The 25,175-nt window shown below is 40.3% G+C and overlaps 1 non-coding gene across 1 annotated transcript; it reads left to right on the plus strand.

Moving 5' to 3' along the window:
• The first annotated feature begins 10,183 nt into the window (after window positions 1–10,183).
• Window positions 10,184–10,242, plus strand: LOC113893834. Its single transcript, XR_003511357.1, has one exon. It is a non-coding gene; the product is annotated as a U7 small nuclear RNA (small nuclear RNA).
• Window positions 10,243–25,175: the final 14,933 nt, after the last annotated feature.

The raw sequence follows: 25,175 nt of genomic DNA on the forward strand, positions 1-25,175 counted from the left end.
CCTGGGATGCTGCAGTCCATGGGGTCACAAAGAGTCAGACACAACTGAGCAACTGAACTGAACTGAACTACAAGCTGTTATTAAATAAACTGCATTCAGAACCCAAAAGTTAATTTAGAAAAGCAATTAAGGAAAGAAATATCACTTCTTAGCAAATTGGGAAAAGTGAAGAGAGTGCTCTGTAAGGATTAGAAGCAAATGAAGAAATCAGAGCCTGTGAATCAGATTACCTTTGTGATATAATATATATCCCAATATTTCCCCATATGTATATAACATATGTAATATGTTACATATTACAGTGTTTTTATATATAGTATATATATTACATATTACAATGTTTATATGTATATTATATATAATATATATCAATGTTTTGTGCCTTAATTACCTGGCATAATGTGATTAGGTAGGTGAATCAGTATTGACCAAGAGCATAAAAAACAGAGATTATAAAACTCCTTTTTTTTTTTTTGCACAAACATGGCAAAAAACCCCACACATTTGAGAAATCCTAGGCATCTTTGCCTGGAGAATCCCAGGGACAGGGGAGCCTGGTGGGCTGCCGTCTATGGGGTTGCACAGAGTTGGACACGACTGAAGTGACTTAGCAGCAGCAGCAGCAGCAGGCATCTTTAGTTTAAGGGAGACCCTGGCCCAATTTCATCAAAGATGCAAGGTTGCAATTCACCAGCAACGTGTTAGTCTCCTTCCTCGCTTTTTGGTGCCCAGGCCTGTACAAACAACCTAGAACCAAGCAGATGTTTAAAACCCAGGAGACACCATTCAAGCACACCAGGTAAGATATTTGGATGTGCAACCAAAAGTGAGTTTGCTTTCCCCACAAACGGATTCTACAGAGTGTTTCCTGCTTCCCAAAGAGACCTCAAAAATCAAATTATTTTTTTCTTTAAGTAGCAGTCATGCTCGACCCCTAGGATCCTGATAAGAAGTAATTTTATACTCCAGGAATGAAAACACTCATCTTTTAATATTGTTTGGGAAATAAAGACCCACGGGATTCAAATATTTTTCCCAACATTAAAATAAACTGGATGTTAGTGATAAGAATGAGTTTGAAACTGGAAGTAGTTGAAGCCCTGACTAGTCCCAGATAATGAGACAGAAGCACTCACCTTTTTGTTTGAGTGAGAAAAGAGTCACAGATGTGCTGTTCATTTGTGCACAAAGGGAGGAAAAAGGACGTTCTAAAACTCTTCTCCTGGCTTGACAGAGAAACCTCATAAATATCTCATTGCCTTTTAAAAAGTAGAGATATCAGTTTTAAAATAATTACTAGGGAAGCAAATTATTAAGATAACCAATTAGAACTGCAGACTGTTGGAGGTTGCAGGGAAACTTTTCAGAGGACACAAAAGCAATCTTTCTGCAAGTCTGTCTGTCTTTAAAAGATTCCTTTGAAAAAGAATGCATTTGAATCAGTCCTAATGAGGTGGATGAAACTGGAGCCTATTATACATAGTGAAGTAAGCCAGAAAGAAAAACACCAATACAGTTTACTAATGCATATATATGGAATTTAGAAAGATGGTAACGATGACCTTATATGCAAGACAGCAAAAGAGACACAGATGTAAAGAAGTCTTTTGGAATCTGTGGGAGAAGGCAAGGGTGGGATGATTTGAGAGAATAGCATTGAAACATGTATATTATCATATGTGAAATAGATTGCCAGTCCAGGTTCAATGCATGAGACAGGGCGCTCAGGGCTGGTGCACTGGGATGATCCAGAAGGATGGGATGGGGAGGGAGGTGGGAGGGGGGTTCAGGATGGGGAACACATGTACATCCATCGCTGATTCATGTCAGTGTATGGCAAAACCACTACAGTATTGTAATTAGCCTCCAATTAAAATAAATTTTAAAAAGATTCCTTTGTATAAATATCTTGCAGAGACAGTTTTATAGTAGCAGAACACAACACAAGATTATATGTTTTTACAGGTATCTCCAAACTGAAAAGAAAGTAAGGCTGGTACTTTTGTGAACATCCTAGATTCAAGCCTTTATCAGAAATACCTTGGGAATTCTCTGGTGGCCCAGGAGTTAGAATGCCACATTTGCATTGCTGAGGGCACGGGTTCAATCCCAGTTTGGGAACTAAGATCCTGCATGCCCTCGTGGAGTGGCAGAGACCAAGCCAACACAAACAAAACCCTAACCCTGACCTTCATGTTACTGAAGTGCTTATCAATAACATGCGCCTAATTCTTTATAAGAGAAGAAAGAACATCTCTTTCTCTTTGCTTTTCTGAAAAATGTCAGGGGCAGTTTGAGAGAAAAAGGCAAAGCTAAAACGTACTTTCTCAAAGTCTGTTTGTTAGAATCTTTGGTGGCAGTTGATACAGACCCAGCTGAAACAGAGGAGGAAGAACGGAATGTGTTATGAGGAACGAGACTGTCTCACAGAACCCAAGGGCAACGACGTGGCAGGACCTTGACAGCTGACTGGAACCAGGTTCCCCAGCAGCAGGCGGAAAGCAGAAGAGGCTCTCCATCCTGGGTCTCCACTTCCCCTTCAAGTCTCCAATTTCATCTGTTCTGCAAACCATGGGGCAGAAGATATTCACCATCTATAACTCCCTCTCTAGAATTTAAGACAGTTGAAATCTTTGATCAACAAATATCTTTCAATCAACAAATATCTGTTAAGTTGTTGCTAGTGCGTGGTTCTCAGTAGACAGTAATAAAAAAAAAAAATAGACCAATTTGTTCCCCTTCTAGAACTAGATTCTCATGAGACAGATAGTCAATAAACAAGTAAATACAGAAAATTGTGTCTGGTGGTTGCAAGCAACATGATGAAAATAAAAGCAGTATAGAGGGAGAGAGTTATGGAGGTGCTAGTTTAAATAGAATTAATGGTCAAGGAAGCCTCTTTGAAAGGTGATATTTGGCAAAAACCTAAAAGAAAAAGAGAGAGTAAGCCATGCTAATACTTGGGAGATAATGGGTTTTGATGCTCTGAGTTTTGGTAGATTCCCAGTCTCCAAGAAGTTTCTTTTACAATTATTTTTTTTAATTTTTTTTATTTTATACTTTTTTTATTGCTTGAAATGAAACATTTTGTTCTGAGATAACCGTTGACATGTAGCTCTAAGAAATAATACAGGGATCCCATGTACCCAGTATCCCCAAATGGTAACATCCTATAGGATTATAGTATAATATTGCAACTAGGATATTGATATCACTACATCAAGATACAGAACATTTTCATCATCACAAGGACTTTTATAATGACAACTACTCCCCTTGCACCACCAGCTTCACCTTATCCCCTGGAAACCACTAATCTAGTCTTCCTTTCCATAATTTTTGTCTTTTTTGGTCTATTATATAAGTAGAATCATATTAGTACATATGTCTGTAACTTCTAGCATTTTGAAGAGTGGTGATAGTGAATATGCTTTAATTGCTTCTGATCTTAGGGGGAAGCAGTCAAACTTCCATCATTAACTGAATTGTTGGCTACAGACTTTTGGTATGTTTTCTTTATCAAGTTGAGGAAATTCCCCTCTATTCCTGTTTTTTTCCTATGTTTCACTCTTTAGTCCACAGGTCCCTTCAAATTGTCATTCCAAAAGTGCTCCCTCTCTTGGCTCTGTTTTGTTTTTTTTTTTTTAATTTTATTTTATTTTTAAACTTTACATAATTGTATTAGTTTTGCCAAACATCAAAATGAATCCGCCACAGGTATACATGTGTTCCCCATCCTGAACCCTCCTCCCTCCTCCCTCCCCATACCATCCCTCTGGGTCATCCCAGTGCACTAGCCCCAAGCATCCAGTATCGTGCATCGAACCTGGACTGGCATCTCATTTCATACATGATATTTCACATGTTTCAATGCCATTCTCCCAAATCTTCCCACCCTCTCCCTCTCCCATTAATTTTTATAGGACTATAGTTGCTTTACAATGTTCTGTTAGTTGTGCAGCAAAGTGATCAGTTATACATATACATTTGTATATATACAGGCTTCCCTAGGGGCTCAGATGGTAAAGAATCTGCCTGCAATGTGGGAAACCTGGGTTGGATCCCTGGGTTGGGAAGATCCCCTGGAGGCGGGCATGGCAACCCACTCCAGTATTCTTGCCTGGAGAATGCCTGGCAGGCTACAGTCCGTGGGGTCACAAAGAGCTGACTGAGAGACGAAGCGCAGCACATGTATACACGCATATGTATCTCCATATGTGCACCACGGAGCGCTGAGTGGAGCTCCCTGTGCTGTACGATAGTTTCTCACTAGTTACCTAGCAGGGTGTTTGTGTCAGTCCCAATCTCCCAATTAATCTTGCCCCACCTTCCCCCCTTGGTAAGCCTGAGTTTGTCTTCCACATCTGTGACTCTATTTCTGCTTTGCAAAACGTTCTAGGTCCACCCCTGTCTCTGCAAATGTCATATTTCACTCCTTTTAATGGCTAAGTAATATGCCATCACCGTGTTCACTATTCATTCCTCTGTAGACGGATATTTATGTTGCTTCCATGTCCTGGCTATTGTAAATCATGCTGCGATGAACGTCGGGGTGCATGTATCCTTTAGAATTACGATTTTCTCCAGATATATGCCCAAGAATGGGATTGCAGGATCATATGGTAGCTCTATTTTTAGTTTTTTAAGGTATTCCCAAGCTGTTCTCCATAGTGGCTACACCAATGTACATTCCCACCAACAGTGTAGGAGGGTTCCCTTTCTCCCAAACCCTCTCCAGCATTTTGTTTGTAGAACAACAAACTTCTTAAAGTGATCAAGTGAATCCTTCTACTGGACGATGCTAGTCCAGGCAGGGAATGCAGTGATTCCTGTGCCTCTAGCAGGCCCTAGATCTGCCCCATGATGAGTCTCTTGTTCATCTCTGGCCACAGAACACCAGCACCAATGCCAAGGGCCGCAGTTCTTCACAAGACTTTCGGGAGAATGTCTCAACTCTTTCAGCCAACCTCGGATGGCAATCCTAAGAGGAGCTGAGGTGAGGGGATGTCTAAGTGCATGCAGGGAACTTTCTTCTCATCCCCACACCTCCATCAGCTCCCAGATAAACCCTAAAGATAAATATACAATCTTAAGTCGTAGTACACTTGTATATAAGCAACTTCAAAATAAGTCCCCAAAGTGAATTCGTTTCTTCCACCCCTCCCCATGTAAACACATATACACACACAGAAGAGAACACTGCTCACAAGGCACCCAGTTGAAAGTTCTGGCACCAACACTGGCTGTGCTCATTGGTTACAGCTCATTTAGCTCTCTCTAGCTAGACTTCCCTCCTGAGTTTACGGCCCCATGTTGTTGCAAGCTGGGTTCCCCAGGAACTGACTCAAACTGAGGACATGTGCATGACATTTATTAAGGAGTGCCTGTGTATTAACACCCGTGGAAGGGAAGAGAAGGGGAAGTAAGGAAGCTGGAGTGGATGAAGGAGAAGTCAAATTGTGATTCAGCCTCAATGACAGCCTTGGTCAATGCCCCAGGGAGCTCTGGAGCTAGGATGACTCTCCATAGCTGCCCCGTGTGTGTGCAGACTAAGTCGCTTCAGTCGTGTCTGACTCTGTGTCAGCCTATAGACTACAGCCCACCAGGCTCCTCTGTCCATGGAATTCTCCAGGCAAGAATCCTGGAGTGGGTTGTCATGCCCCGTTCCAACGGATCTTCCTGACCCAGGGATCAAACCCGCGTCTCTTCTGTCTCCTGCATTGGCAGGCAGGTTCTTTACCACCAGCACCACCTAGGAAGCCGTAGCTGTCCAAGTCGGTTGGGCCAAAGTGGCAGGACTTTTGTGTTCTCGCATCAGTGGTTTTGAGGAAGCCCAGGCCACATAGAGAGGCCATGTGTACGTGTTCCAGGCAAAAGCCCCGCTAAGGTCCCCGCCAACAGCCCACATCCTCCCACACACACGTGGATGAGGAAGCCTCAGAATGACCCCAGCCACAGCTGTCTGACTTCAACCCCGCCGAGAGACTAGGGGGTTGAAGTCCCGTCAGCCCCAACACTGTAAGAGATAATAATTAGGTACAGACCACTGCTCCACGCTATGCAGCTGAGGCGGTGTGTTACACAGCTGCAGATAGCCAAAACATTGAAGAACCCTCCCCGCGGGGCTGAAGCAGGTCTATCTCAACCTCTTCTAGTCAGAAGCACTTAATATTCTTGTCTTCAGATCTAACCATCATATCAAAGTTCCTATCACAATTTCTTTCAAGAGATTTTACGTCCTTCAAATTAAGATCTTAAGATCTGCCTTTCATTTTCCTGAGGTAGACAAGCAGATAATTTTCCTGTAATGCGTGGCATGTGGATGGTGAGTCCAAGGACAGTGAAGCAACAGTTTATTTTCTGTGGAGATCACTTGCAGTACGCCCCAAACCAAGTAGCTGTATCCAGGGGGACATTGTAATTCATTATTGTGACTTTTACCTGCTCACATTTACTGGTCCATTCTGAGACTTTACTACAGTAAGTAAAAAAATAAATCACTTTAAAGGAAAAAAGTCAATAGCGAAAGAAAAAAATTTTAAGTTGACAGAAGCCATTGAAGGATTTAAAAAGGAGGATAACAAGTTCTCAGATTTACATATTTAAAACAATGCTGCTTCTGTTGTGTGGAGGATATAAGAAGGAAGATGAATTAGGAGGCTGTGGCAGTCATCTCCAGGAAAGATGATAGATGAGAATCAAGAGGATTTGATGCCAGAGGCTTCTGTGGTGGCTCAGACCGTAAAGAACCTGCCTGCAATGCAGGAGACCTGGGTTCGATCCATGAGTTGGGAAGATCCCCTGGAGAAGGGAATGGCAACTCACTGCAGTATTCTTGCCTGGAGAATCCCATGGCCAGAGGAACCTGTGGGGCTACAGTCCATGGGGTCTCAAAGAGTCAGACACAACTGAGCAACTAACACTTAGATGTGGAAGGTAACAAGAGTGAAATTATCAAGGATAATTTCTAGGTTTCTGGGATGAGCAGCTGGAAGAAAAGGCTGACAGAAAAGCAGAATTGGAAGAGAGGAAAAGATCAAAAAGTTCAGGGTTTTTCTAATGTTAATGAAATAATTTATCAGCAGTGCTGAGTCTCAGTTGTGGCATGCACAGTCTTTACTGGCCGCGTGTGAACTCAGCTGAGGCATGTGGGGTCTAGTTCCCTGACCACGGGTGGAACCCGGACCCCCTGCATTGGCAGCGTGGAGTCTTAGCCAGCGGCCCACCAGGGACCAATCGGAAGTCTCCCAAAAGTTCAGTTTAGCCATGTTCAAATTCACATACTTCCATGAATGAAAATGTCAGGAACAATTGGTTGGATAATACCCTCTGGAACCCCAGAGAGAGGTGTGGACTGGAAGGGGAAAAATAAGAGAACAATCCAAATTTCAAATGTGCTCCTGCATGTGTTGTTGCTTAATCAAATGTGCTCGTTATTTCCTTTAACATCTTCAAAAAGTATAGTTTGGCCTTGCAGAAATGCAAATATGCCTTTTTTGCAAAGTGGCTGCAAAATGTCTGCCATCTGGTGGACAGTCACGGAGAGAGCTATAAATTTACTTCAACCGAAGGAATAGAAACGTTTTTACTGACAAGTAGCACAAATCTTTTTAATGTCATTGTCTTACTAATAAACATTCACATCTTTATATTTCTCATTATGGAAAATTGGTTGCCATATTTAAACCTAAATCACATCAAAGTGTGAAGCACTGAAAAGATTTATAAAAGGAATGTTTAGTTTCATAAAGTATTAAAACCAACATTAAGAATAATTCTCCAAATTGGATATTCTAGGAACTACACCAGAAACGATGTAGTCTTTGGGCTCTTTGACAGAAAGTAAATTAATATTTGGGACTTTCCTGATTGCTCAGATGGTAAAGAATCTGCCTGCAATGCAAGAGACCCAGGTTTAATCCCTGGGGCATGAAGATCCCCTGGTGGAGGGAACGGCAACCCACTCCAGTATTCTTGTCTGGGATTCCCATGGACAGAGGATCCTGGTGGGCTCCAGTCCACGGGGTCGCAAAGAGTCAGACATGAATATTTATTTTTTCCCTCAGGTGACAGCCGTTGATTTCTGGAGCTGGCTTATCCAGGCTCTTGAGAGCTGACTGGGCACGCTGACTGGGCACATCTTTCCCCAACTGTATGTTCTGTGATTTCAGACTGGTAGCTTAAAATTGGCCGTGGTGGGAGTGTTTATACTAAAGAAGTCAACAAAGACTTCAAATCAGAATTTCCTCTTTGTTTTTGCTTTCAGAAAGCCAGTTTATAGGCACATCATGCGTGGATCACTTTTCTCTCTTGATTCCACCAATTTTTAACAAAAGCAATCCATGGAACATTTGTTTAAAAAAATTTTATTTTATTTAAACACACATTTCTAAATTTGGGTGTCCATGGAATCTTTTAGGAAATAATATTTGAATTTTATACTTTTAGTTGGAGGAGACCGGAGTGAATTTTTTAGGTTATTTATGACCAAAATGACATAAAAACAATGTATCTCAAATTTTTGCTGTCTCATTACCAATACTGGCAGTTGGATTTCCTGATGTGATGATTGTCAGCTAATTGGTACAATTAATCATTATATAGCTCCAAAATTGGGAGCAGAAATCGAAAAGTTCTTAGTACACATCAGTGGAGGAACATGTGCTTTGAGAATGTCCTGATCTATTTCTAGAGGGGTGGACTTGAGAGGGATAGTTCAGTTCAGTCGCTCAGTCGTGTCTGACTCTTTGCAACCGCATGGACTGCAGCACTCCAGGCCTCGCTGTCCATCACCAACTCCCAGAGTTTACTCAAACCCATGTCCATTGAGTCAGTGAGGCCATCCAACCATCTCATCCTCTGTCATCCCCTTCTTCTCCTGCCTTCAATCTTTCCCAGCATCAGGGTCTTTTCCAGTGAGTCAGCTCTTTCCATCAAGTGACCAAAATAATGGAGTTTCAGCTTCAGCATCAGTCCTTTCGATGAATATTCAAGGCTGATTTCCTTTAGGATAGACTGGTTGGATCTCCTTGCAGTCCAAGGGACTCTCAAGAGTCTTCTCCAACACCACAGTTCAAAAGCATCAGTTCTTTGGCACTCAGCTTTCTTTATAGTCCAACTCTCACATGACTACTGGAAAAACCATAGCTTTGATTAGACAGACCTTTGTTGGCTAAGTAATGTCTCTGCTTTTTAATATGCTGTCAAGGTTGGTCATAACTTTTCTTCCAAGGAACAAGCATCTTTTAATTGCATGGCTGCAGTCACCATCTGCAGTGATTTTGGAGCCCCAAAAAATAGTCTGTCATTGTTTCCACTGTTTCCCCATTTATTTGCCACGAAGTGATGGGACCAGATGCTATGATCTTAGTTATCTGATAGTCTTTTGTGTTTGTCTGATGACTAAGCAGCAGTCCCTCTGATGTTTCCTGAGGGCAGGGTGATCAGCTTACCTTTGTCTCTACATTGCCTTAAAGAAGCTTAAACCATAAGGGGGCTCATTTTTAAAAATAAATCTCTTCTTAACACATAAAGACAAGTCCTAGACAGAGAGTTATTGGATCAGGTACTTTATGTTCAGTTCTTCACCATGCCATATTCTAAAATAGGATTTTCAGATCTTATGGGTTCTATAAACTCGCAGATAAAAGAGAAGGCAGCTCTCTGCTTTCTGAAACAGAAATGACGAGGCCTGTTTCATGTCAGCGGAGGTTCGATAAGGCAGAGAAATTTCGCTCAGTGGGAGAAGTCACAGGTTCCTCCGTTAGTGTTCAATGGTAAGTGTCTGTACTTTGTAATTGGTGCAGGTGGATTGAGATGATGATTTGATCTCCAACTCAAAGGGCAAAGGAGACAGCAGTATTGGATATTAAGGGTGACAACTGGGAAAGTTTTACTAATGTAATATGGTCACAGCCAGGTAGATTTACCTTTCACTTCCTTGTGGATGTCAATCTTTGTATCTCCAACACCCAGCAAAAAAATCTCAAGTTATCTGTTTAGTTTTTACAAAGTTATAAAGGTAAAAATAAATGCAATCATGTTTTTAATGCCTGCAAGTTCCATGAGGTTAGAGGTCATATCTGTCTTGTAAATACTGTATCCTCAGTGTCTGGCATATGGTAGGGAATTCATAAATGTTTATTGAATGAACATTTCTAATATAGATATTAGGAATGATATTAAATACTGGATCTATTTAAATTTGTGTTGCAGGTATTCTGGCTTACCCAGAATGCCATTCTATTTTGGGTTCATTTGTTTTGTTCTTTAAAAATATTTATTTTTGCTTTCCTCCCCTTTTCACAAAATGAAGGAACCTGAAGTAAAGGCACATAAACATGTCTTAGGCAAAGTTATATTAGTTTTACTTGTCAATAGTTTCTTTCCTTCTTAAGAAACAAATGTTTCTTGAATAGTTTGTAGTTAAAATTTATCATCTTTCTGGTCAGCATCCTCTGTCATCTGAACTTTGAAGATCTAATTAACCCTATTTCCTTTCACTTTCTCAACATGCTGTTTGTTGGAGACCTATCTCCTTTGTGTGACATGGTTACGTCATGCTTTTGCTTTCTTCATGTCCCTTCTAACCACTTTTCGCTTACACAAAGAGGTCGGTTCTCGAAACCACACCTCATAGCTGAGACTTTCCATGAGACTTTCTTTGAAATTCTCTCAAATTCAGCACTGGAATAGATATTTTGGGGCTTCCTGTGGCTCAGCTGGTAAAGAATCTGCCTGCAATGTTGGAGACCTGGGTTCGATCCCTGGGTTACGAAGATCCCCTGGAGGAGGGCAAGGCAACCCACTTCAGTACTTTTACCTGGAGAATCCCACACACAGGGGAGCCTGGCAAACAAAGTCCTTGGGGTCACAAAGATCTGGACATAACTGAAACAACTTAGCATGCACACACACATGTGTCTTTGTAGTACAAAATGTCACCACTGAGCCCTGGGGACACAGGGATCAACAGTCAGTAGTGTCAGTCCAATGACATTACACAGACAGTGTCATGGCGCACTTCCCTGGCAGTCCTGTGGTTAGGACTCGGCACTTCCATACAGGGGCATGGGTTCAATCCTTGATCAGGGAACTAAGATCCCATAAGCTATTTGGCATGGCCAAAACCAACCAACAAACAAAAAGTGTCATGGGTCTTTGTTTATGCCAGACGCATGCTCAGTTTGGACTCCAGGCAGGAAAATCTTTCCTATCACAGCTCAATGGCCAGAGGAATACGTGATCAATTTCCACAGAGAGAGTGCAAACTCAGAATATTCAGGATGCAGAGACCAAGCTACAGAATCATCTAGTCAGGTTCAGTGAGTAAAGATTCTTATGTAGCAGTACAATAACAGTTTATTCCTTGGGATTTTCTTTTCAATATATAGGGTGAAAAAATGAGACGTGGAAATACTTTGCAGAAAGGGACCTACCTTCATTGAGTACTGACCAAGTGCCACAATTTTCAGTGTAACAGATGAAGCATAGGTGTGCCTTTCTCGGTTCTCTGCTCATCACACTCTGGGAGAAAATCCAACCATAATGTTAATTTCCAAGACTCATCATCCTCTATTTTTCCTATGTAGAGGAAGACCTGCATACATGAATGCTCTGATTTGCTATTAAGGTCATTCTCTATTATTTGTCTAAATTTAAAGTGGTTTCACATAATTCAAAAAGATACATGCACCCCAGTGTTCATTGCATCACTATTTACAATAGCCAATACATGGAAGCAACCTACATGTCCACTGACAGAGGAACAGATAAAAAGATGTGGCATATATAGAAAATGGAATGTTACTCGGTCATAAAAAATGAAATAATACGATTTGCAGCTACATGGATGGACCTATGGATTGTCATAATGATTGAAGTAAGTCAGACAGACAAATATCATATGAAGTTGTTTATATGTTCAGTTAAGTTCAGTTGCTTGGTCATGTCTGACTCTTTGCGACCCATGAATCGCAGCACTCCAGGCCTCCCGGTCCATCATCAACTCCTGGAGTTCACCCAAACCCATGTCCATTGAGTCAGTGATGCCATCCAACCATCTCATCCCCTGTCGTCCCCTTCTCCTCCTGCCCTCAATCTTTCCCAGCATCAGGGTCCTTTCCAATGAGTCAACTCTGCGCATCAGGTGGCCAAAATATTGGAGTTTCAGCTTTAGCATCAGTCCTTCCAATGAACACCCAGGACTGATCTCCTTTAGGATGAACTGGTTTGATCTTCTTGCAGTCCAAGGGACTCTCAAGAGTCTTCTCCAGCACCACAGTTCAAAAGCATCAATTCTTCGGCGCTCAGCTTTCTTTATAGTCCAACTTTCACATCCATACATGACCACTGGAAAAACCATAGCCTTGACTAGACGGACCTTTGTTGACAAAGTAATGTCTCTGCTTTTTAATATGCTGTCTAGGTTGGTCATAACTTTCCTTCCAAAGAGTAAGTGTCTTTTAATTTCATGGCTGCAATCATCATCTGCAGTGACTTTGGAGCCCAGAAAAATAAAGTCAGCTGCTGTTTCCACTGTTTCCCCATCTATTTCCCATGAAGTGATGGGACTGGATGCCATGATCTTAGTTTTCTGAATGTTGAGCTTTAAGCCAACTTTTTCACTCCCCTCTTTCACTTTTATCAAGAGGCTCTTTAGTTCTTCTTCACTTTCTGCCATAAGGGTGGTGTCATCTGCATATCTGAGGTTATTGATATTTCTCCTGGCAATCTCAATTCCAGCTTGTGCTTCCTCCAGCCCAGCATTTCGAATGATGTACTCTGCATATAAGTTAAAGAAGCAGGGCGACAATATACAGCCTTGACGTACTCCTTTTCCTATTTGGAACCAGTCTGTTGTTCCATGTTCAGTTCTAATTGTTGCTTCCTGATGGGCATACAGGTTTCTCAAGAGGCAGGTCAGGTGGTCTGGTATTTCCATCTCTTTCAGAATGTTCCACAGTTTATTGTGATCCACACAGTCAAAGGCTTTGGCATAGTCAATAAGGCAGAAATAGATGTTTTTCTGGAACTCTCTTACTTTTTCGATGATCCAGCAGATGTTGGTCATTTGATCTCTGGTTCCTCTGCCTTTTCTAAAACCATCTTGAATATCTGGAAGTTCACAGTTCACGTATTGCTGAAGCCTGGCTTAGAGAATTTTAAGCATTACTTTACTAGCGTGTGAGATGAGTGCAATTGTGTGGTAGTTTGAGCATTCTTTGGCATTGCCTTTCTTTGGGATTGGAATGAAAACTGACCTTTTCCAGTCCTCATATATATATATATATATATATATACATATGCTTATATGTGGAATCTTAAAAAAAGGTACAATTGAACTTATTTACAGAACAGAAATAGAGTCACAGATGTAAAAAACAAACTTATAGCAACTGGGGGGAAAGTGGGGGAATGGAAAAGTTGGGATATCAATACTGAATATGCATCTGTGCTATATTGCTTCAGCTGTGTCCAACTCTTTGTGACTCTATGGACTGTAGCCTGCCACGTTACTCTGTCCATGGGATTCTCCAGACAAGAATACTGAAGTGGGTTGCCATGCCGTCCTCCAGGGGACCTTCCCAACCCAGGGATCAAACCCATGTTCTCTTGAGTCTCCTGCACTGGCTGTCAGGTTCTTTACCACTAGAGCCACTGGGGAAGCCCGGCATACACACACTACTATGTATAAGATGGGCTTCCCCAGTGGCTCTAGTCGTGAAGAACTCACAGGCCAATGCAGGAGACTTAAAAGATACAAGTTTGATCCCTGAGTTGGAAAGATCCCCTGGAGGGGGGCATGGCAACCCACTCCAGTATTCTTGCCTGGAGAATCCCATGGACAGAGGAGCCTGGTGGACTACAGTCCATAGGGTCACAAAGAGTCAGACACGACTGAAGAGACTTAGCACACATGCATATATAAAATAATTAATAGGGACCTACTGTATGGCACAGGGAACTCTAGTCAATACTCTGAAATAACCCATATGGGAAAAGAATCTTAAAGCAAGTGGATATATATATATATATATATGTAACTGATTTACTTTGCTGCACACTTGAGACCAACACATTATAAATCAACTATATCCCAATAAAAATTTTTTTAAATAATAGTGGTTTCAGAGGAACTTACCTAGCTCTTTATCATTTTTTAATGACAGTATTTACCATAGCTACATTTTAAATTGTTATATCTGTTCTTATATTGTGGTTTTTTAAATTAAATTAATTTTGTTACTTAATAGCTGTCTCAGTCTTAAGTAAGGACAGGAATTATCATTGCAATGGGGAAAGTAGTTGCCCATTAAAGTAGTCAAAAGTAGTTGGAGCGGAAATTAGTTGCCATTGAAAGAGAGCCACTCAATGGAGAAAAAGCAGTCTCTTTGATAAATAGTGCTGGGAAAGTTGGATATTCACATATAAAATAGTGAAAATAGGCTCCTGTCTTACACCACTCACAGAAATTAACTCAAAATGAATTAATGACTTAAATGTAAGACCTGAACCATAGAACTCCTAGAAGAAAACAGAGGAAAAAAATTCCTTGACATGGGTTTTGGCAATGATTTTTTGATATGTCACCTAAGCAAAAATAAACAAGTTGGGCTACATAAAACTAAAAAACTTATTCAGAGCAAAAGAAATAATCAGCAAAGTAAAAAGACAACCATGGAATGGGAAAAAAATATTTGTGAACAGATATCTGATAAGGGGTTATTACCCAAAATATATGAAGAACTTACACAACTCAATAGCCAAAAAATTCCCCCAAAACAAAAAAACCTAAATGAAAAGACCCAAGTAATCCAGTTACAAGATGGGCAAAAGACTCGAATAGACATTTTTCAAGAAAAGATATATGAAAGGCCAACAGGTACATGAAAAGAGGCTCAACATCCCATCATTAGGGAAATGCAAATTAAAGCTACAGTGTGATATCACCTATGCCTGTTAAAGTAGCCTCATCCAAAGGATAAGAGGAAAAATTCTGGTGAGGATGTGGAGAAAGGGGAGCCCTTGGGTACTATTGGTGAGAATGTAAACCGTACAGCCACAGGGAAGACAATATAGAGGATCCTCAAAACTTAAAAATAGAACTACTATATGATCCAGCCAATCCACTTCAGGAATATATCCAAAGGAAGCAAAAATACTAACTTGAAGAGAGTATCTGCATCCCCATGTTCATAGCAGCATTATTTATAATAGCCAAGACATGGGAAAAACCTAAATGTCTGTCCACAAATGCATGGATAAAGAAATTCAGTATATACATAGAATAGAATATCATTCAGCCATAAAAATGAAGGAAGCCTGCCATCTATAACAACATGGATCCACCTTGAGGGCATTATTCTAAGTGAAATAACTCAGGCAGAGAGAGACAAATACTATATGATCTCACTCAAATGCAGAATCTTGAAAAACAAAACACTAAATTCGAAGAAAAAGAGATCAGATTTGTGGTTATCAGAAGTGGGAGGGTGTCAGGGAAGGCAGAATTGGAGGAAGATGGTCAAAAGATACAAATTTCTACAACCTAAATGTCCATCTACTGATGAATGGATAAAGAAGAGATGGTGTATATGTATACAGTGGAATACTTCTCAGCCACTAAAAGAATGAAATGATGCCATGTGCAGCAACATGGATGGACCTAGGGATTGTCATAAGTGAAGTAAGTCAGGCAAATACAGATACCATATGATGTTACTTATATGTGGAATCTAAAAAAAAACTGGTGACAAATTAACCTCATTTATAAAACAGAGACTCAGAGACATAGGAAAGGAACTTATGGTAACCAAAGGGGAAAGATGGAAGGGAAGGATAAATTAGGAATATAGAAGTAACATATCAGTTCAATTCAGTTCAGTCGCTCAGTCGAGTCCAATTCTTTGTGACCCCATGGACTGTAGCATGCCAGGCTTCCCTCTCCATCACCAGCTCCCTAAGTTTGCTCAAACTCATGTCCATCGAGTCAGTGACACCATCCAACCATCTTATCCTCTGTCATCCACTTCTCCTCCTGCCTTCAATCCTTCCCAGCATCAGGGTCTTTTCCAATGAGTCAGTTCTTCACATCAGGTAGCCAAAGTAATGGAATTTCAGCTTCAGCATCAGTCCTTCCAATGAATATTCAGGACTGATTTCCTTTAGGATTGATTGGTTGGATCTCCTTGCAGTCCATGGGACTCTCAAGAGTCTTCTCCAACACCACAGTTCAAAAGCATCAATTCTTCTGCACTCAGCTTTCTTTGTAGTCCAGTTCTCACATCGGTACACGACTACTGGAAAAACCATAGCTTTGACTAGATGGTCCTTTGTTTGCAAAGTAATGTCTCTGCTTTTTAATATGCTGTCTAGGTTGGTCATAACTTTCCTTCCAAGGAGCAAGCGTCTTAATTTCATGGGTGCAGTCACCATCTGCAGTGATTTTGAAGCCCCCCCCAAAAATAAAGTCTGTCACTGTTTCCATTGTTTCCCCATCTATTTGCCATGAAGTGATGGGACCAGATGCCATGATCTTAGTTTTTTTAATGTTGAGTTTTAAGCCAATTTTTTTCACTCTCCCCTTTCACTTTCATCAAGAGGCTCTTCAGTTCTTCTTCACTTTCTGCCGTAAGAGTGGTGTCTTCCACTTACAAGATAAATAAGTACTAGGGATGTAAGGTACAGCATCATAGCTATAGTTAACACTGCTGTGTGACGTATAGGAAAGTTGTTGAGAGTAAATTTTAAACGTTATTACAAGGAAAAATATTTTTTGTTTTTTTTTTCTTTTATCTGTATGAGATAATGGATTCTAGCTAAACATTACCATAATACGTATAATATATTGTACCACAATATATGTACCATTTGCTGTATACCTTAAACTTATTCAGTGATGTATGTCAATCATATCTCAATAAAGCTGGAAATAAAATAAAAAGGGAGAGCCCCCTGAGCAGGATATTTTCCTAAGACAGGTCTTGTGAGTGTGCGTGTGTGTTTGCACGCGCACACTCAGTCGTGTCTGATTCTGCGATCCTATGGACTGTAGCCTGCCAGACTCCTCTGTCCATGGGATTCTCCAGGCAAGGTTACTGGAGTGGGTTGCTTTGCCCTCCTCCAGAGGATCTTCCTGACCCAAGGATTCAACCCACGTCTCTTGTGTCTCCTGTATTGGCAGGCGGATTCTTTACCACAGATCTCCTAAGGTGGCGTTAAGGAATCTCTGGATACAATCATATCATAGCAACCAATGGTCCATGTTAAAAGGCACAATTCCCTTTTTATTCTGTGAAAAGGAAAATGGAGGAAAGGCACATAAAAACTTTAGCTATACAGAGGAGAAGAAACAAGGACTTGAAAACTGCACAGAACCTGGTTTCAAGTTCATTCCATCACTTCCTGTTTGAACTTGGAGAAGTTGTTTAATCTCTTTGTACCTTTTCTTATGAAAATCCAGATAGTAATGTCTAAGAGCTGTTGCAAGGATTAATTGACATTCGATTTAGCATAATAAATAACATTTGCAAATCATTTAATAAATATATATAATTTTATGAGCGATATCTTTGTGATATATGGACCACAGAAAAGCTATAGATTCCTGCTATATTTGTCTAATGAGAAACTACAGATAACTAAAGTACTGACTGCATTTTTCATTTTCCCCTTTACATTTATATTGCAAACAGACGATTACAAAGCCAGTCTAGCATAACCATAATCTTCTAATATTTGTCAGGTTCCAGTTCTTGTAAGTGCTATAAAATTAAGTTCCTCACAGGTAAAGAACTGAATTTATCATCTTGCCTGACACAAACCCTTTCTTTTTTTGACTTCCTGATTTCTTTGAAGAGCATCACCTTCTCCCATGCTTGAAATGCAAGTCATTTTTGAAAACCATTTCTCCCTCCCCACCACCTACTGAACTTACTTCCTCATTCTTCTCAAAATCCATCTCCACTCATCTCCATTTCTAGGGCCACCACCCTAGCTCAGGCCTCCAACCTGTTTTTCTTGTCTCAAGTCTCTTTTCTCCACTAAATTCATCTATAGCTGCCAAACAATCTTAGGCAAATAATGACTGATCCTGTTTCACCCATTACCTCTGCCTCTATTGAAACACCCCTGGTAGCTCGCCATTGCTTACCAGATGAACTCCAGGCATCCAATACCTTCACAAGATGGCCATATACTAACTTTCTGGCCTTGTCTTAATAACTCTACTTTCTGCATCCTCCTCCTTGCCTTTCCCCAAACAAGGAGGAGGGTTTTGTTTTTTTTTTTAACCTCCATAAATCTATTATTATTTCTTATACATACTTTGAGAAACCTAAACTTTCATTTCTTCAAATCATCTCTCCCTTTAAAGACAAAACCAAACGCCATCTCTCTAACAAATGAAATAGTAGGTTTGCAGAAAATTCATTTTAAAGTGAATGAACTTACTTGATTCATTGATTAAATAAATTAATCAATAAATGTATAAGTGAAATAAATGAATGAATAAAATTCTACCCTGAAGGGCTAGGTTGATTACTGGAACAAGATCAAAATAATTGAAATGGAAATCATTAGAATATTAGTGTGGGATTTGATTAGGTAGATAAAAACGGAGGCAAGAAATCTTTACTTTGGCAAGAAGAATGGAGGGTTAGAAATGGGGAACTGAGTTGGAACCAAGAACAGAATATGATGGGTCATACTTATTAGCAAGCAGAAAAGATCAATGAGAGAACAGTTAGGCCAGGATTGTTTATAACAGCACAGACTTGACTCAGAGGGGCAAAATTTGCAAAAAAATGAATTGCTACCACTTAGAATTTAGATTTGTTTTTGACTGGTGGCTCTCAAAACATGACCTGCAGACCCCATGGAGTCCCTAGGAGACTATGCAACGTCAAAACTATTTTCACAATAGTACTAAGACGTTATTTGCCCCCCTTACTATGTTGATATTTGTACCATGTTACAAAGGCAGTGCTGGCTAAAAGGCTTAGTGCCTTAACAGAAATCAAAGCAGCGATACCAAGCTGTTAGTAGTCACTGTGTTATTCATTGCTGTATACAGTCATCAGCCGCTCTGTATTCCCACAGATTCAATCAACCATGGACTGAAATTTTTAAAGGTTTTTCTTTTGAAAAGTTCCAAAAAGCAAAGCTTGAATTTGCTGCTCCAACAACCATTTACATAGTATTTACACTGTGTTAGATGTTATAAGTAATCCAGAGATGATTTAAAATATACAGGAAGATATTCCATCGGTTATATGCAAATACTATGCCATTTAATATAAGAGACTCGAGCACCCTCAAATTTTAGCAGCTGCAGGGCGTCCTGGAACCACCCCCACAGATACCAAGGAATGACTGTACTCACAGGAGAAAAAAAGAATTTAAGAATATGCTTGATAAAATAGTAAAAATTAACTTTGTTAAATCTGAATCCTTGATTGCATGTCTTTCAAAAGTTATGTGAGGCAGAATGCATAAAGCATTCCTGCTCCATACCAAAGAACAATGGTTGTCTCAAGGAAAAGGATTTATGTAATCAAGTTGTGAGCTGAACAAGCCACTTTTAATATGGAACATCATTTTTACTTGAAAGAATGAGACAGACAAACTATAGTATTCAGACGGGTATTTGGCAGACATTGTCTCAAAATTTAACAAAGTAAGTCTATAACTTCAATGAAAACAACTTTCAGCATTTTTTGTTATGAATAAAATTTGAGCTTTCAAGAAAAATTCAGAGTTTTGGAAAACTTATATCCATCCCTGTGAATCTCATTGTCCTGATGAGTGTTTATATCATTAATGAATGTGAGTTTTCGATATTTCAAAATGAAATGTGTCAACATTTGGAAGATATGCATAACTCAATGAACAACTATTTTCCAAACGACCAATGCATGACATTACAAAATAATGTAGGACTAAAAGATCCATTCAAAGTTCAAGACACACCATAATACACAAATATATATTAATGTTACAATATACAAACATTCATTCATACAATTTCAGATTCTACATTGCTGGTAACCTAGGCAACTATCACTGTTAAGGTTTTGGTGGTGTGAAAGCAAACAATTATATTCACAATTAGCTTTTTAAAAAGCTATTCAAATGCCTCTTCCTTTTTTGATTACATATGTGTGCGAGGCTCATTTATTGCAACCAAAACACCATTATCAGAACATACAGAATACAGAAGTGGATATATAAGAATTGAACTGTCTTCTACTAAGCCAGACATTAAAGAGATTTACAAGTATGTAAAACTTGTACTTCTTTTCTCACTAAATTATTTTGGAAAATACAGTTAATTTTCATGAAATATATGTTATTTATCTTAAAACATAATGGGCTTATTGTTAATTTTTAAAGGAATCAATAACCTTTTAAAAATCACTAGTTTTAATTTTTAATATGGCAAATATCCACAGACATCATCCATATAAACAAAAGTTCTTTGGAATTCTCCATACTTTTTAAAAGCGTAAATGGGCTTTGAGACTAAACACGTAAGAACTGCAGTCCTCAACAGCCCCACGCAGGCCAACCTTCTTCGGTCTACTGGGAAGCAGAATGAAAGTTTCTCCTCTACGAAAGTGGCTATATTTCCTCGATCCAGAAATTGTTCAAATCTATCTTGAGTTGAAGTAGCAGAAAATTTGAGAGTCAAAGTTAGGATTAATTAATTGCATCCTCTGGTTTATTGATGTCTGATCTAAACTTTAGCTTTATGTGGTTAGAATTCTGATGCCCCCATCCCAAGATAACCTCTAGAAGACAGACTAGAGCACGGGCTTAACAGCACTAGAATCCTCAGTCTAGTTGCGGTGTGTGGATTTGAGTGCTGAGGTCGTATGTTTGTTTTTCTTAACAATATCCTTTCCAGTTAACAAAACCATGAGTATAGTCATGACCATAGTCATAACCATGACTATGTTCACTATAGTTAGGTGATCAGGTGATCTAAACTCATAATCTATATCATTCACTAGATTAGGACTGGAGAGTGTAGGATGCAAGGAACTGGTGTGCTTATTTTGATTTAGAAGAGCAGAAACTGGTAAAATATGGGATAGATATAGAAAATGGAGAGGAACTGTAGTTTTAAGATCTTGGTGGTAGGGAAGGTGCCCAGGAAGAGATCAAATAATGTTTAGAAGATTTTAGAAATGAGAGCTCATAAATAGCCCCAAATTTAGTCTCCTGACTGTAAGAGTTTCCCTGACATAAGCTGGATTAGATTTTAGGGACTGCTTCAACTTGATGAATGAAAATCTGTGCATTGATTCAATGGTTTTTAGTTCCGTAAACGAGTTGTGCATGACTAAAGTATAGTGAGAGAGTTGAAGGACAAGGAAAATGGAAAACATAAATGGAAGAGACGGTTTGACATTAAAAAGTAGAGGGCTATATTACTGTTATAGGTAAATTCTGTAATGAAAAAGAAAAATGGTCTAATTATTTGTCTTGAGGGTAGACAATGGTCCTCTCAATCAGACAAGTTAACAAAGGAAAAGCAAATGACCTAAGAGGTAAAAAGATACTGACAAAACAGGATAGAAATGAAAAGGAGAGAGCAGAGACATTAATTTGCTAACAAAGGTCCGTCTAGTCAAGGCTATGGTTTTTCCAGTGGTCATGTATGGATGTGAGAGTTGGACTGTGAAGAAAGCTGAGCACTGAAGAATTGATGCTTTTGAACTGTGGTGTTGGAGAAGACTCTTGAGAGTCCCTTGGACTGCAAGGAGATCCAACCAGTCCATTCTGAAGGAGATCAGCCCTGGGATTTCTTTGGAAGGAAGGATGCTGAAGCTGAAACTCCAGTACTTTGGCCACCTCATATGAAGAGTTGACTCATTGGAAAAGACTCTGATGCTGGGAGGGATTGGGGGCAGGAGGAGAAGGGGATGACAGAGGATGAGATGGCTGCGTGGCATCACTGACTCAATGGACATGAGTCTGAGTGAATGTGAATTCCGGGAGTTGGTGACAGGGAGGCCTGGCGTGCTGCAATTCATGGGGTCACAAAGAGTCAGACATGACTGAGCAACTAAAGTGAATTGAACTGAACCTTTGATGAGAAACCAAATTAGGGCTGAATTGTAGCAAATTTCTAGGTGTTTAGATTCTTTAATGGTCATTAGCCTATTTGCTCTCAGATCTATCACTCCCAGCCCTTCCCCAGCTCTACTCTGAATCACAGGACACACCCAGGTTAAATGGTATTTCCCAGAATTCCTTAGCAATTGGTTTCTGATTAGGTTCAGCCAATGGAACACTGGAGGGGAGAAGGAGAAGAAAAGCATTTTATCACTAAGAAAAAGGTGCCATGAGCCATCATATGTGATACTTGGGGTGGCTTGGAAGGCTGCCAGTTTTGAGTAGACTCAGAAAAAGTGATAGTTCCTGAGTACAATTCCTCTTCTTCTGTGCACTTTAGAATGAAACTAAAGAAATCAGTTATCTGCTTCCAACAAGCCCAACATTCAATGCTGGGACAGATGTATTAATAATATTACTGACAGGCATTCTAGTTTATAAAGGGGAAAAAATGAAAGGCTAAAAAGAGTCCCTGGTCCATTGGAATTTTGAAATACAGCTAGGTGAATGTTGGGAGTTTCCTTGATTAGGTTCTTTGGCTTGAAAATAGTCTTTCATGGTTCTTGGCGGAACCCCCTGGGGTCTTGGTTCAGCCCTCGAAGTCATCCTCTCTTCTTCCTGGAAGGGAGCGTGTGTTCATGGATGAGGATGAGCAGATTCATCAGTCTACGTCCTGTCAGTAAAATTTAGAGGATCCGACAGCGTCCTTTTGTTTTTTATCTCCTTGTCCTTCTCATTCCAAGTTGGTGTGGAGTGCACTCTTTGAGACAGAAACCACACAATGCATAGACTGCTTCAGAATAACTCAGTCTCTACCTGTGGCTACTGCTGAGAGCCTAATGCTGAGGAACAGTACCTTTGAACTTCTTAGAGGCTCTTCGAGTGAGAGGATCTGTGTGCATGCTAAGCTGCTTCAGTTCAGTTCAGTCGCTCAGTCGTGTCCGACTCTTTGCGACCCCATGAATCGCAGCACGCCAGGCCTCCCTGTCCATCACCAACTCCCGGAGTTCACTCAGACTCACATCCAAGGAGTCAGTGATGCCATCCAGCCATCTCATCCCCTGTCGTCCCCTTCTCCTCCTGCCCCCAATCCCTCCCAGCATCAGAGTCTTTTCCAATGAGTCAACTCTTCACATGAGGTGGCCAAAGTACTGGAGTTTCAGCTTTAGCATCATTCCTTCCAAAGAAATCCCAGGGATGATCTCCTTCAGAATGGACTGGTTGGATCTCCTTGCAGTCCAAGGGACTCTCAAGAGTCTTCTCCAACACCACAGTTCAAAAGCATCAATTCTTTGGTGCTCAGCTTTCTTCACAGTCCAACTCTCACATCCATACATGACCGCTGGAAAAACCATAGCCTTGACTAGATGGACCTTTGTTGGTAAAGTAATGTCTCTGCTTTTCAATATGCTATCTAGGTTGGTCATAACTTTTCTTCCAAGGAGTAAGCGTCTTTTAATTTCATGGCTGCAGTCACCATCTGCAGTGATCTTGGAGCTCAAAAAAATAAAGTCTGACACCGTTTCCACTGTTTTCCCATCTATTTTCCATGAAGTGATGGGACCAGATGCCATGATCTTCGTTTTCTGAATGTTGAGCTTTAAGCCCACTTTTTCACTCTCCACTTTCACTTTCATCAAGAGGCTTTTTAGTTCCTCTTCACTTTCTGCCATAAGGGTGGTGTCATCTGCATATCTGAGGTGATTGATATTTCTCCCGGCAATCTTGATGCCAGCTTGTGCTTCTTCCAGCCCAGCGTTTCTTATGATGTACTCTCCATATAAGTTACTCTCCATATAAGTTAAATAAGCATGGTGACAATATACAGCCTTGACGTACTCCTTTTCCTATTTGGAACCAGTCTGTTGTTCCATGTCCAGTTCAAACTGTTGCTTCCTGACCTGCATATAAGTTTCTCAAAAGGCAGGTCAGGTGGTCTGGTATGCCCATCTCTTTCAGAATGTTCCACAGTTTATTGTGATCCACACAGTCAAAGGCTTTGGCATAGTCAGTAAAGCAGAAATAGATGTTTTTCTGGAACTCTCTTGCTTTTTCGATGATCCAGTGGATGTTGGCAATTTGGTCTCTGGTTCCTCTGCCTTTTCGAAAACCAGCTTGAACATCAGGAAGTTCATGGTTCACGTATTGCTGAAGCCTGGCTTGGAGAATTTTGAGCATTACTTTACTAGCATGTGAGATGAGTGCAATTGTGTGGTAGTTTGAGCATTCTTTGGCATTGCCTTTCTTTGGGATTGGAATGAAAACTGACCTTTTCCAGTCCTGTGGCCACTGCTGAGTTTTCCAAATGTGCTGGCATATTGAGTGCAGCACTTTCACAGCATCATCTTTTAGGATTTGAAATAGCTCAACTGGAATTCCATCACCTCCACTAGCTTTGTTCATAGCGATGCTTTCTAAGGCCCACTTGACTTCACATTCCAGGATGTCTGGCTCTAGGTGAGTGATCACACCATCGTGATTATCTTGGTCATGAAGATCTCTTTTTGTACAGTTCTTCTGTGTATTCTTGCCACCTCTTCTTAATATCTTCTGCTTCTGTTAGGTCCATACCATTTCTGTCCTTTATTGAGCCCATCTTTGCATGAAATGTTCTCTTGGTATCTCTAATTTTCTTGATGAGATCTCTAGTCTTTCCCATTCTGATGTTTTCCTCTATTTCTTTGCATTGATTGCTGAGGAAGGCTTTCTTATCTCTTCTTGCTATTCTTTGGAACTCTGCGTTCAGATGCTTATATCTTTCCTTTTCTCCTTTGCTTTTCCCTTCTCTTCTTTTCACAGCTATTTATAAGGCCTCCCCAGACAGCCATTTTGCTTTTTTGCATTTCTTTTCCATGGGGATGGTCTTGATCCCTGTCTCCTGTACAATGTCACGAACCTCCGTCCATAGTTCATCAGGCACTCTATCTATCAGATCTAGGCCCTTAAATCTATTTCTCACTTCCACTGTATAATCATAAGGGATTTGATTTAGGTCATACCTGAATGGTCTGGTGGTTTTCCCTACTTTCTTCAATTTAAGTCTGAATTTGGCA

This window comes from Bos indicus x Bos taurus, chromosome 5 (assembly GCF_003369695.1).
Source record: "Bos indicus x Bos taurus breed Angus x Brahman F1 hybrid chromosome 5, Bos_hybrid_MaternalHap_v2.0, whole genome shotgun sequence".
Classification (NCBI taxonomy): domain Eukaryota; kingdom Metazoa; phylum Chordata; class Mammalia; order Artiodactyla; family Bovidae; genus Bos; species Bos indicus x Bos taurus.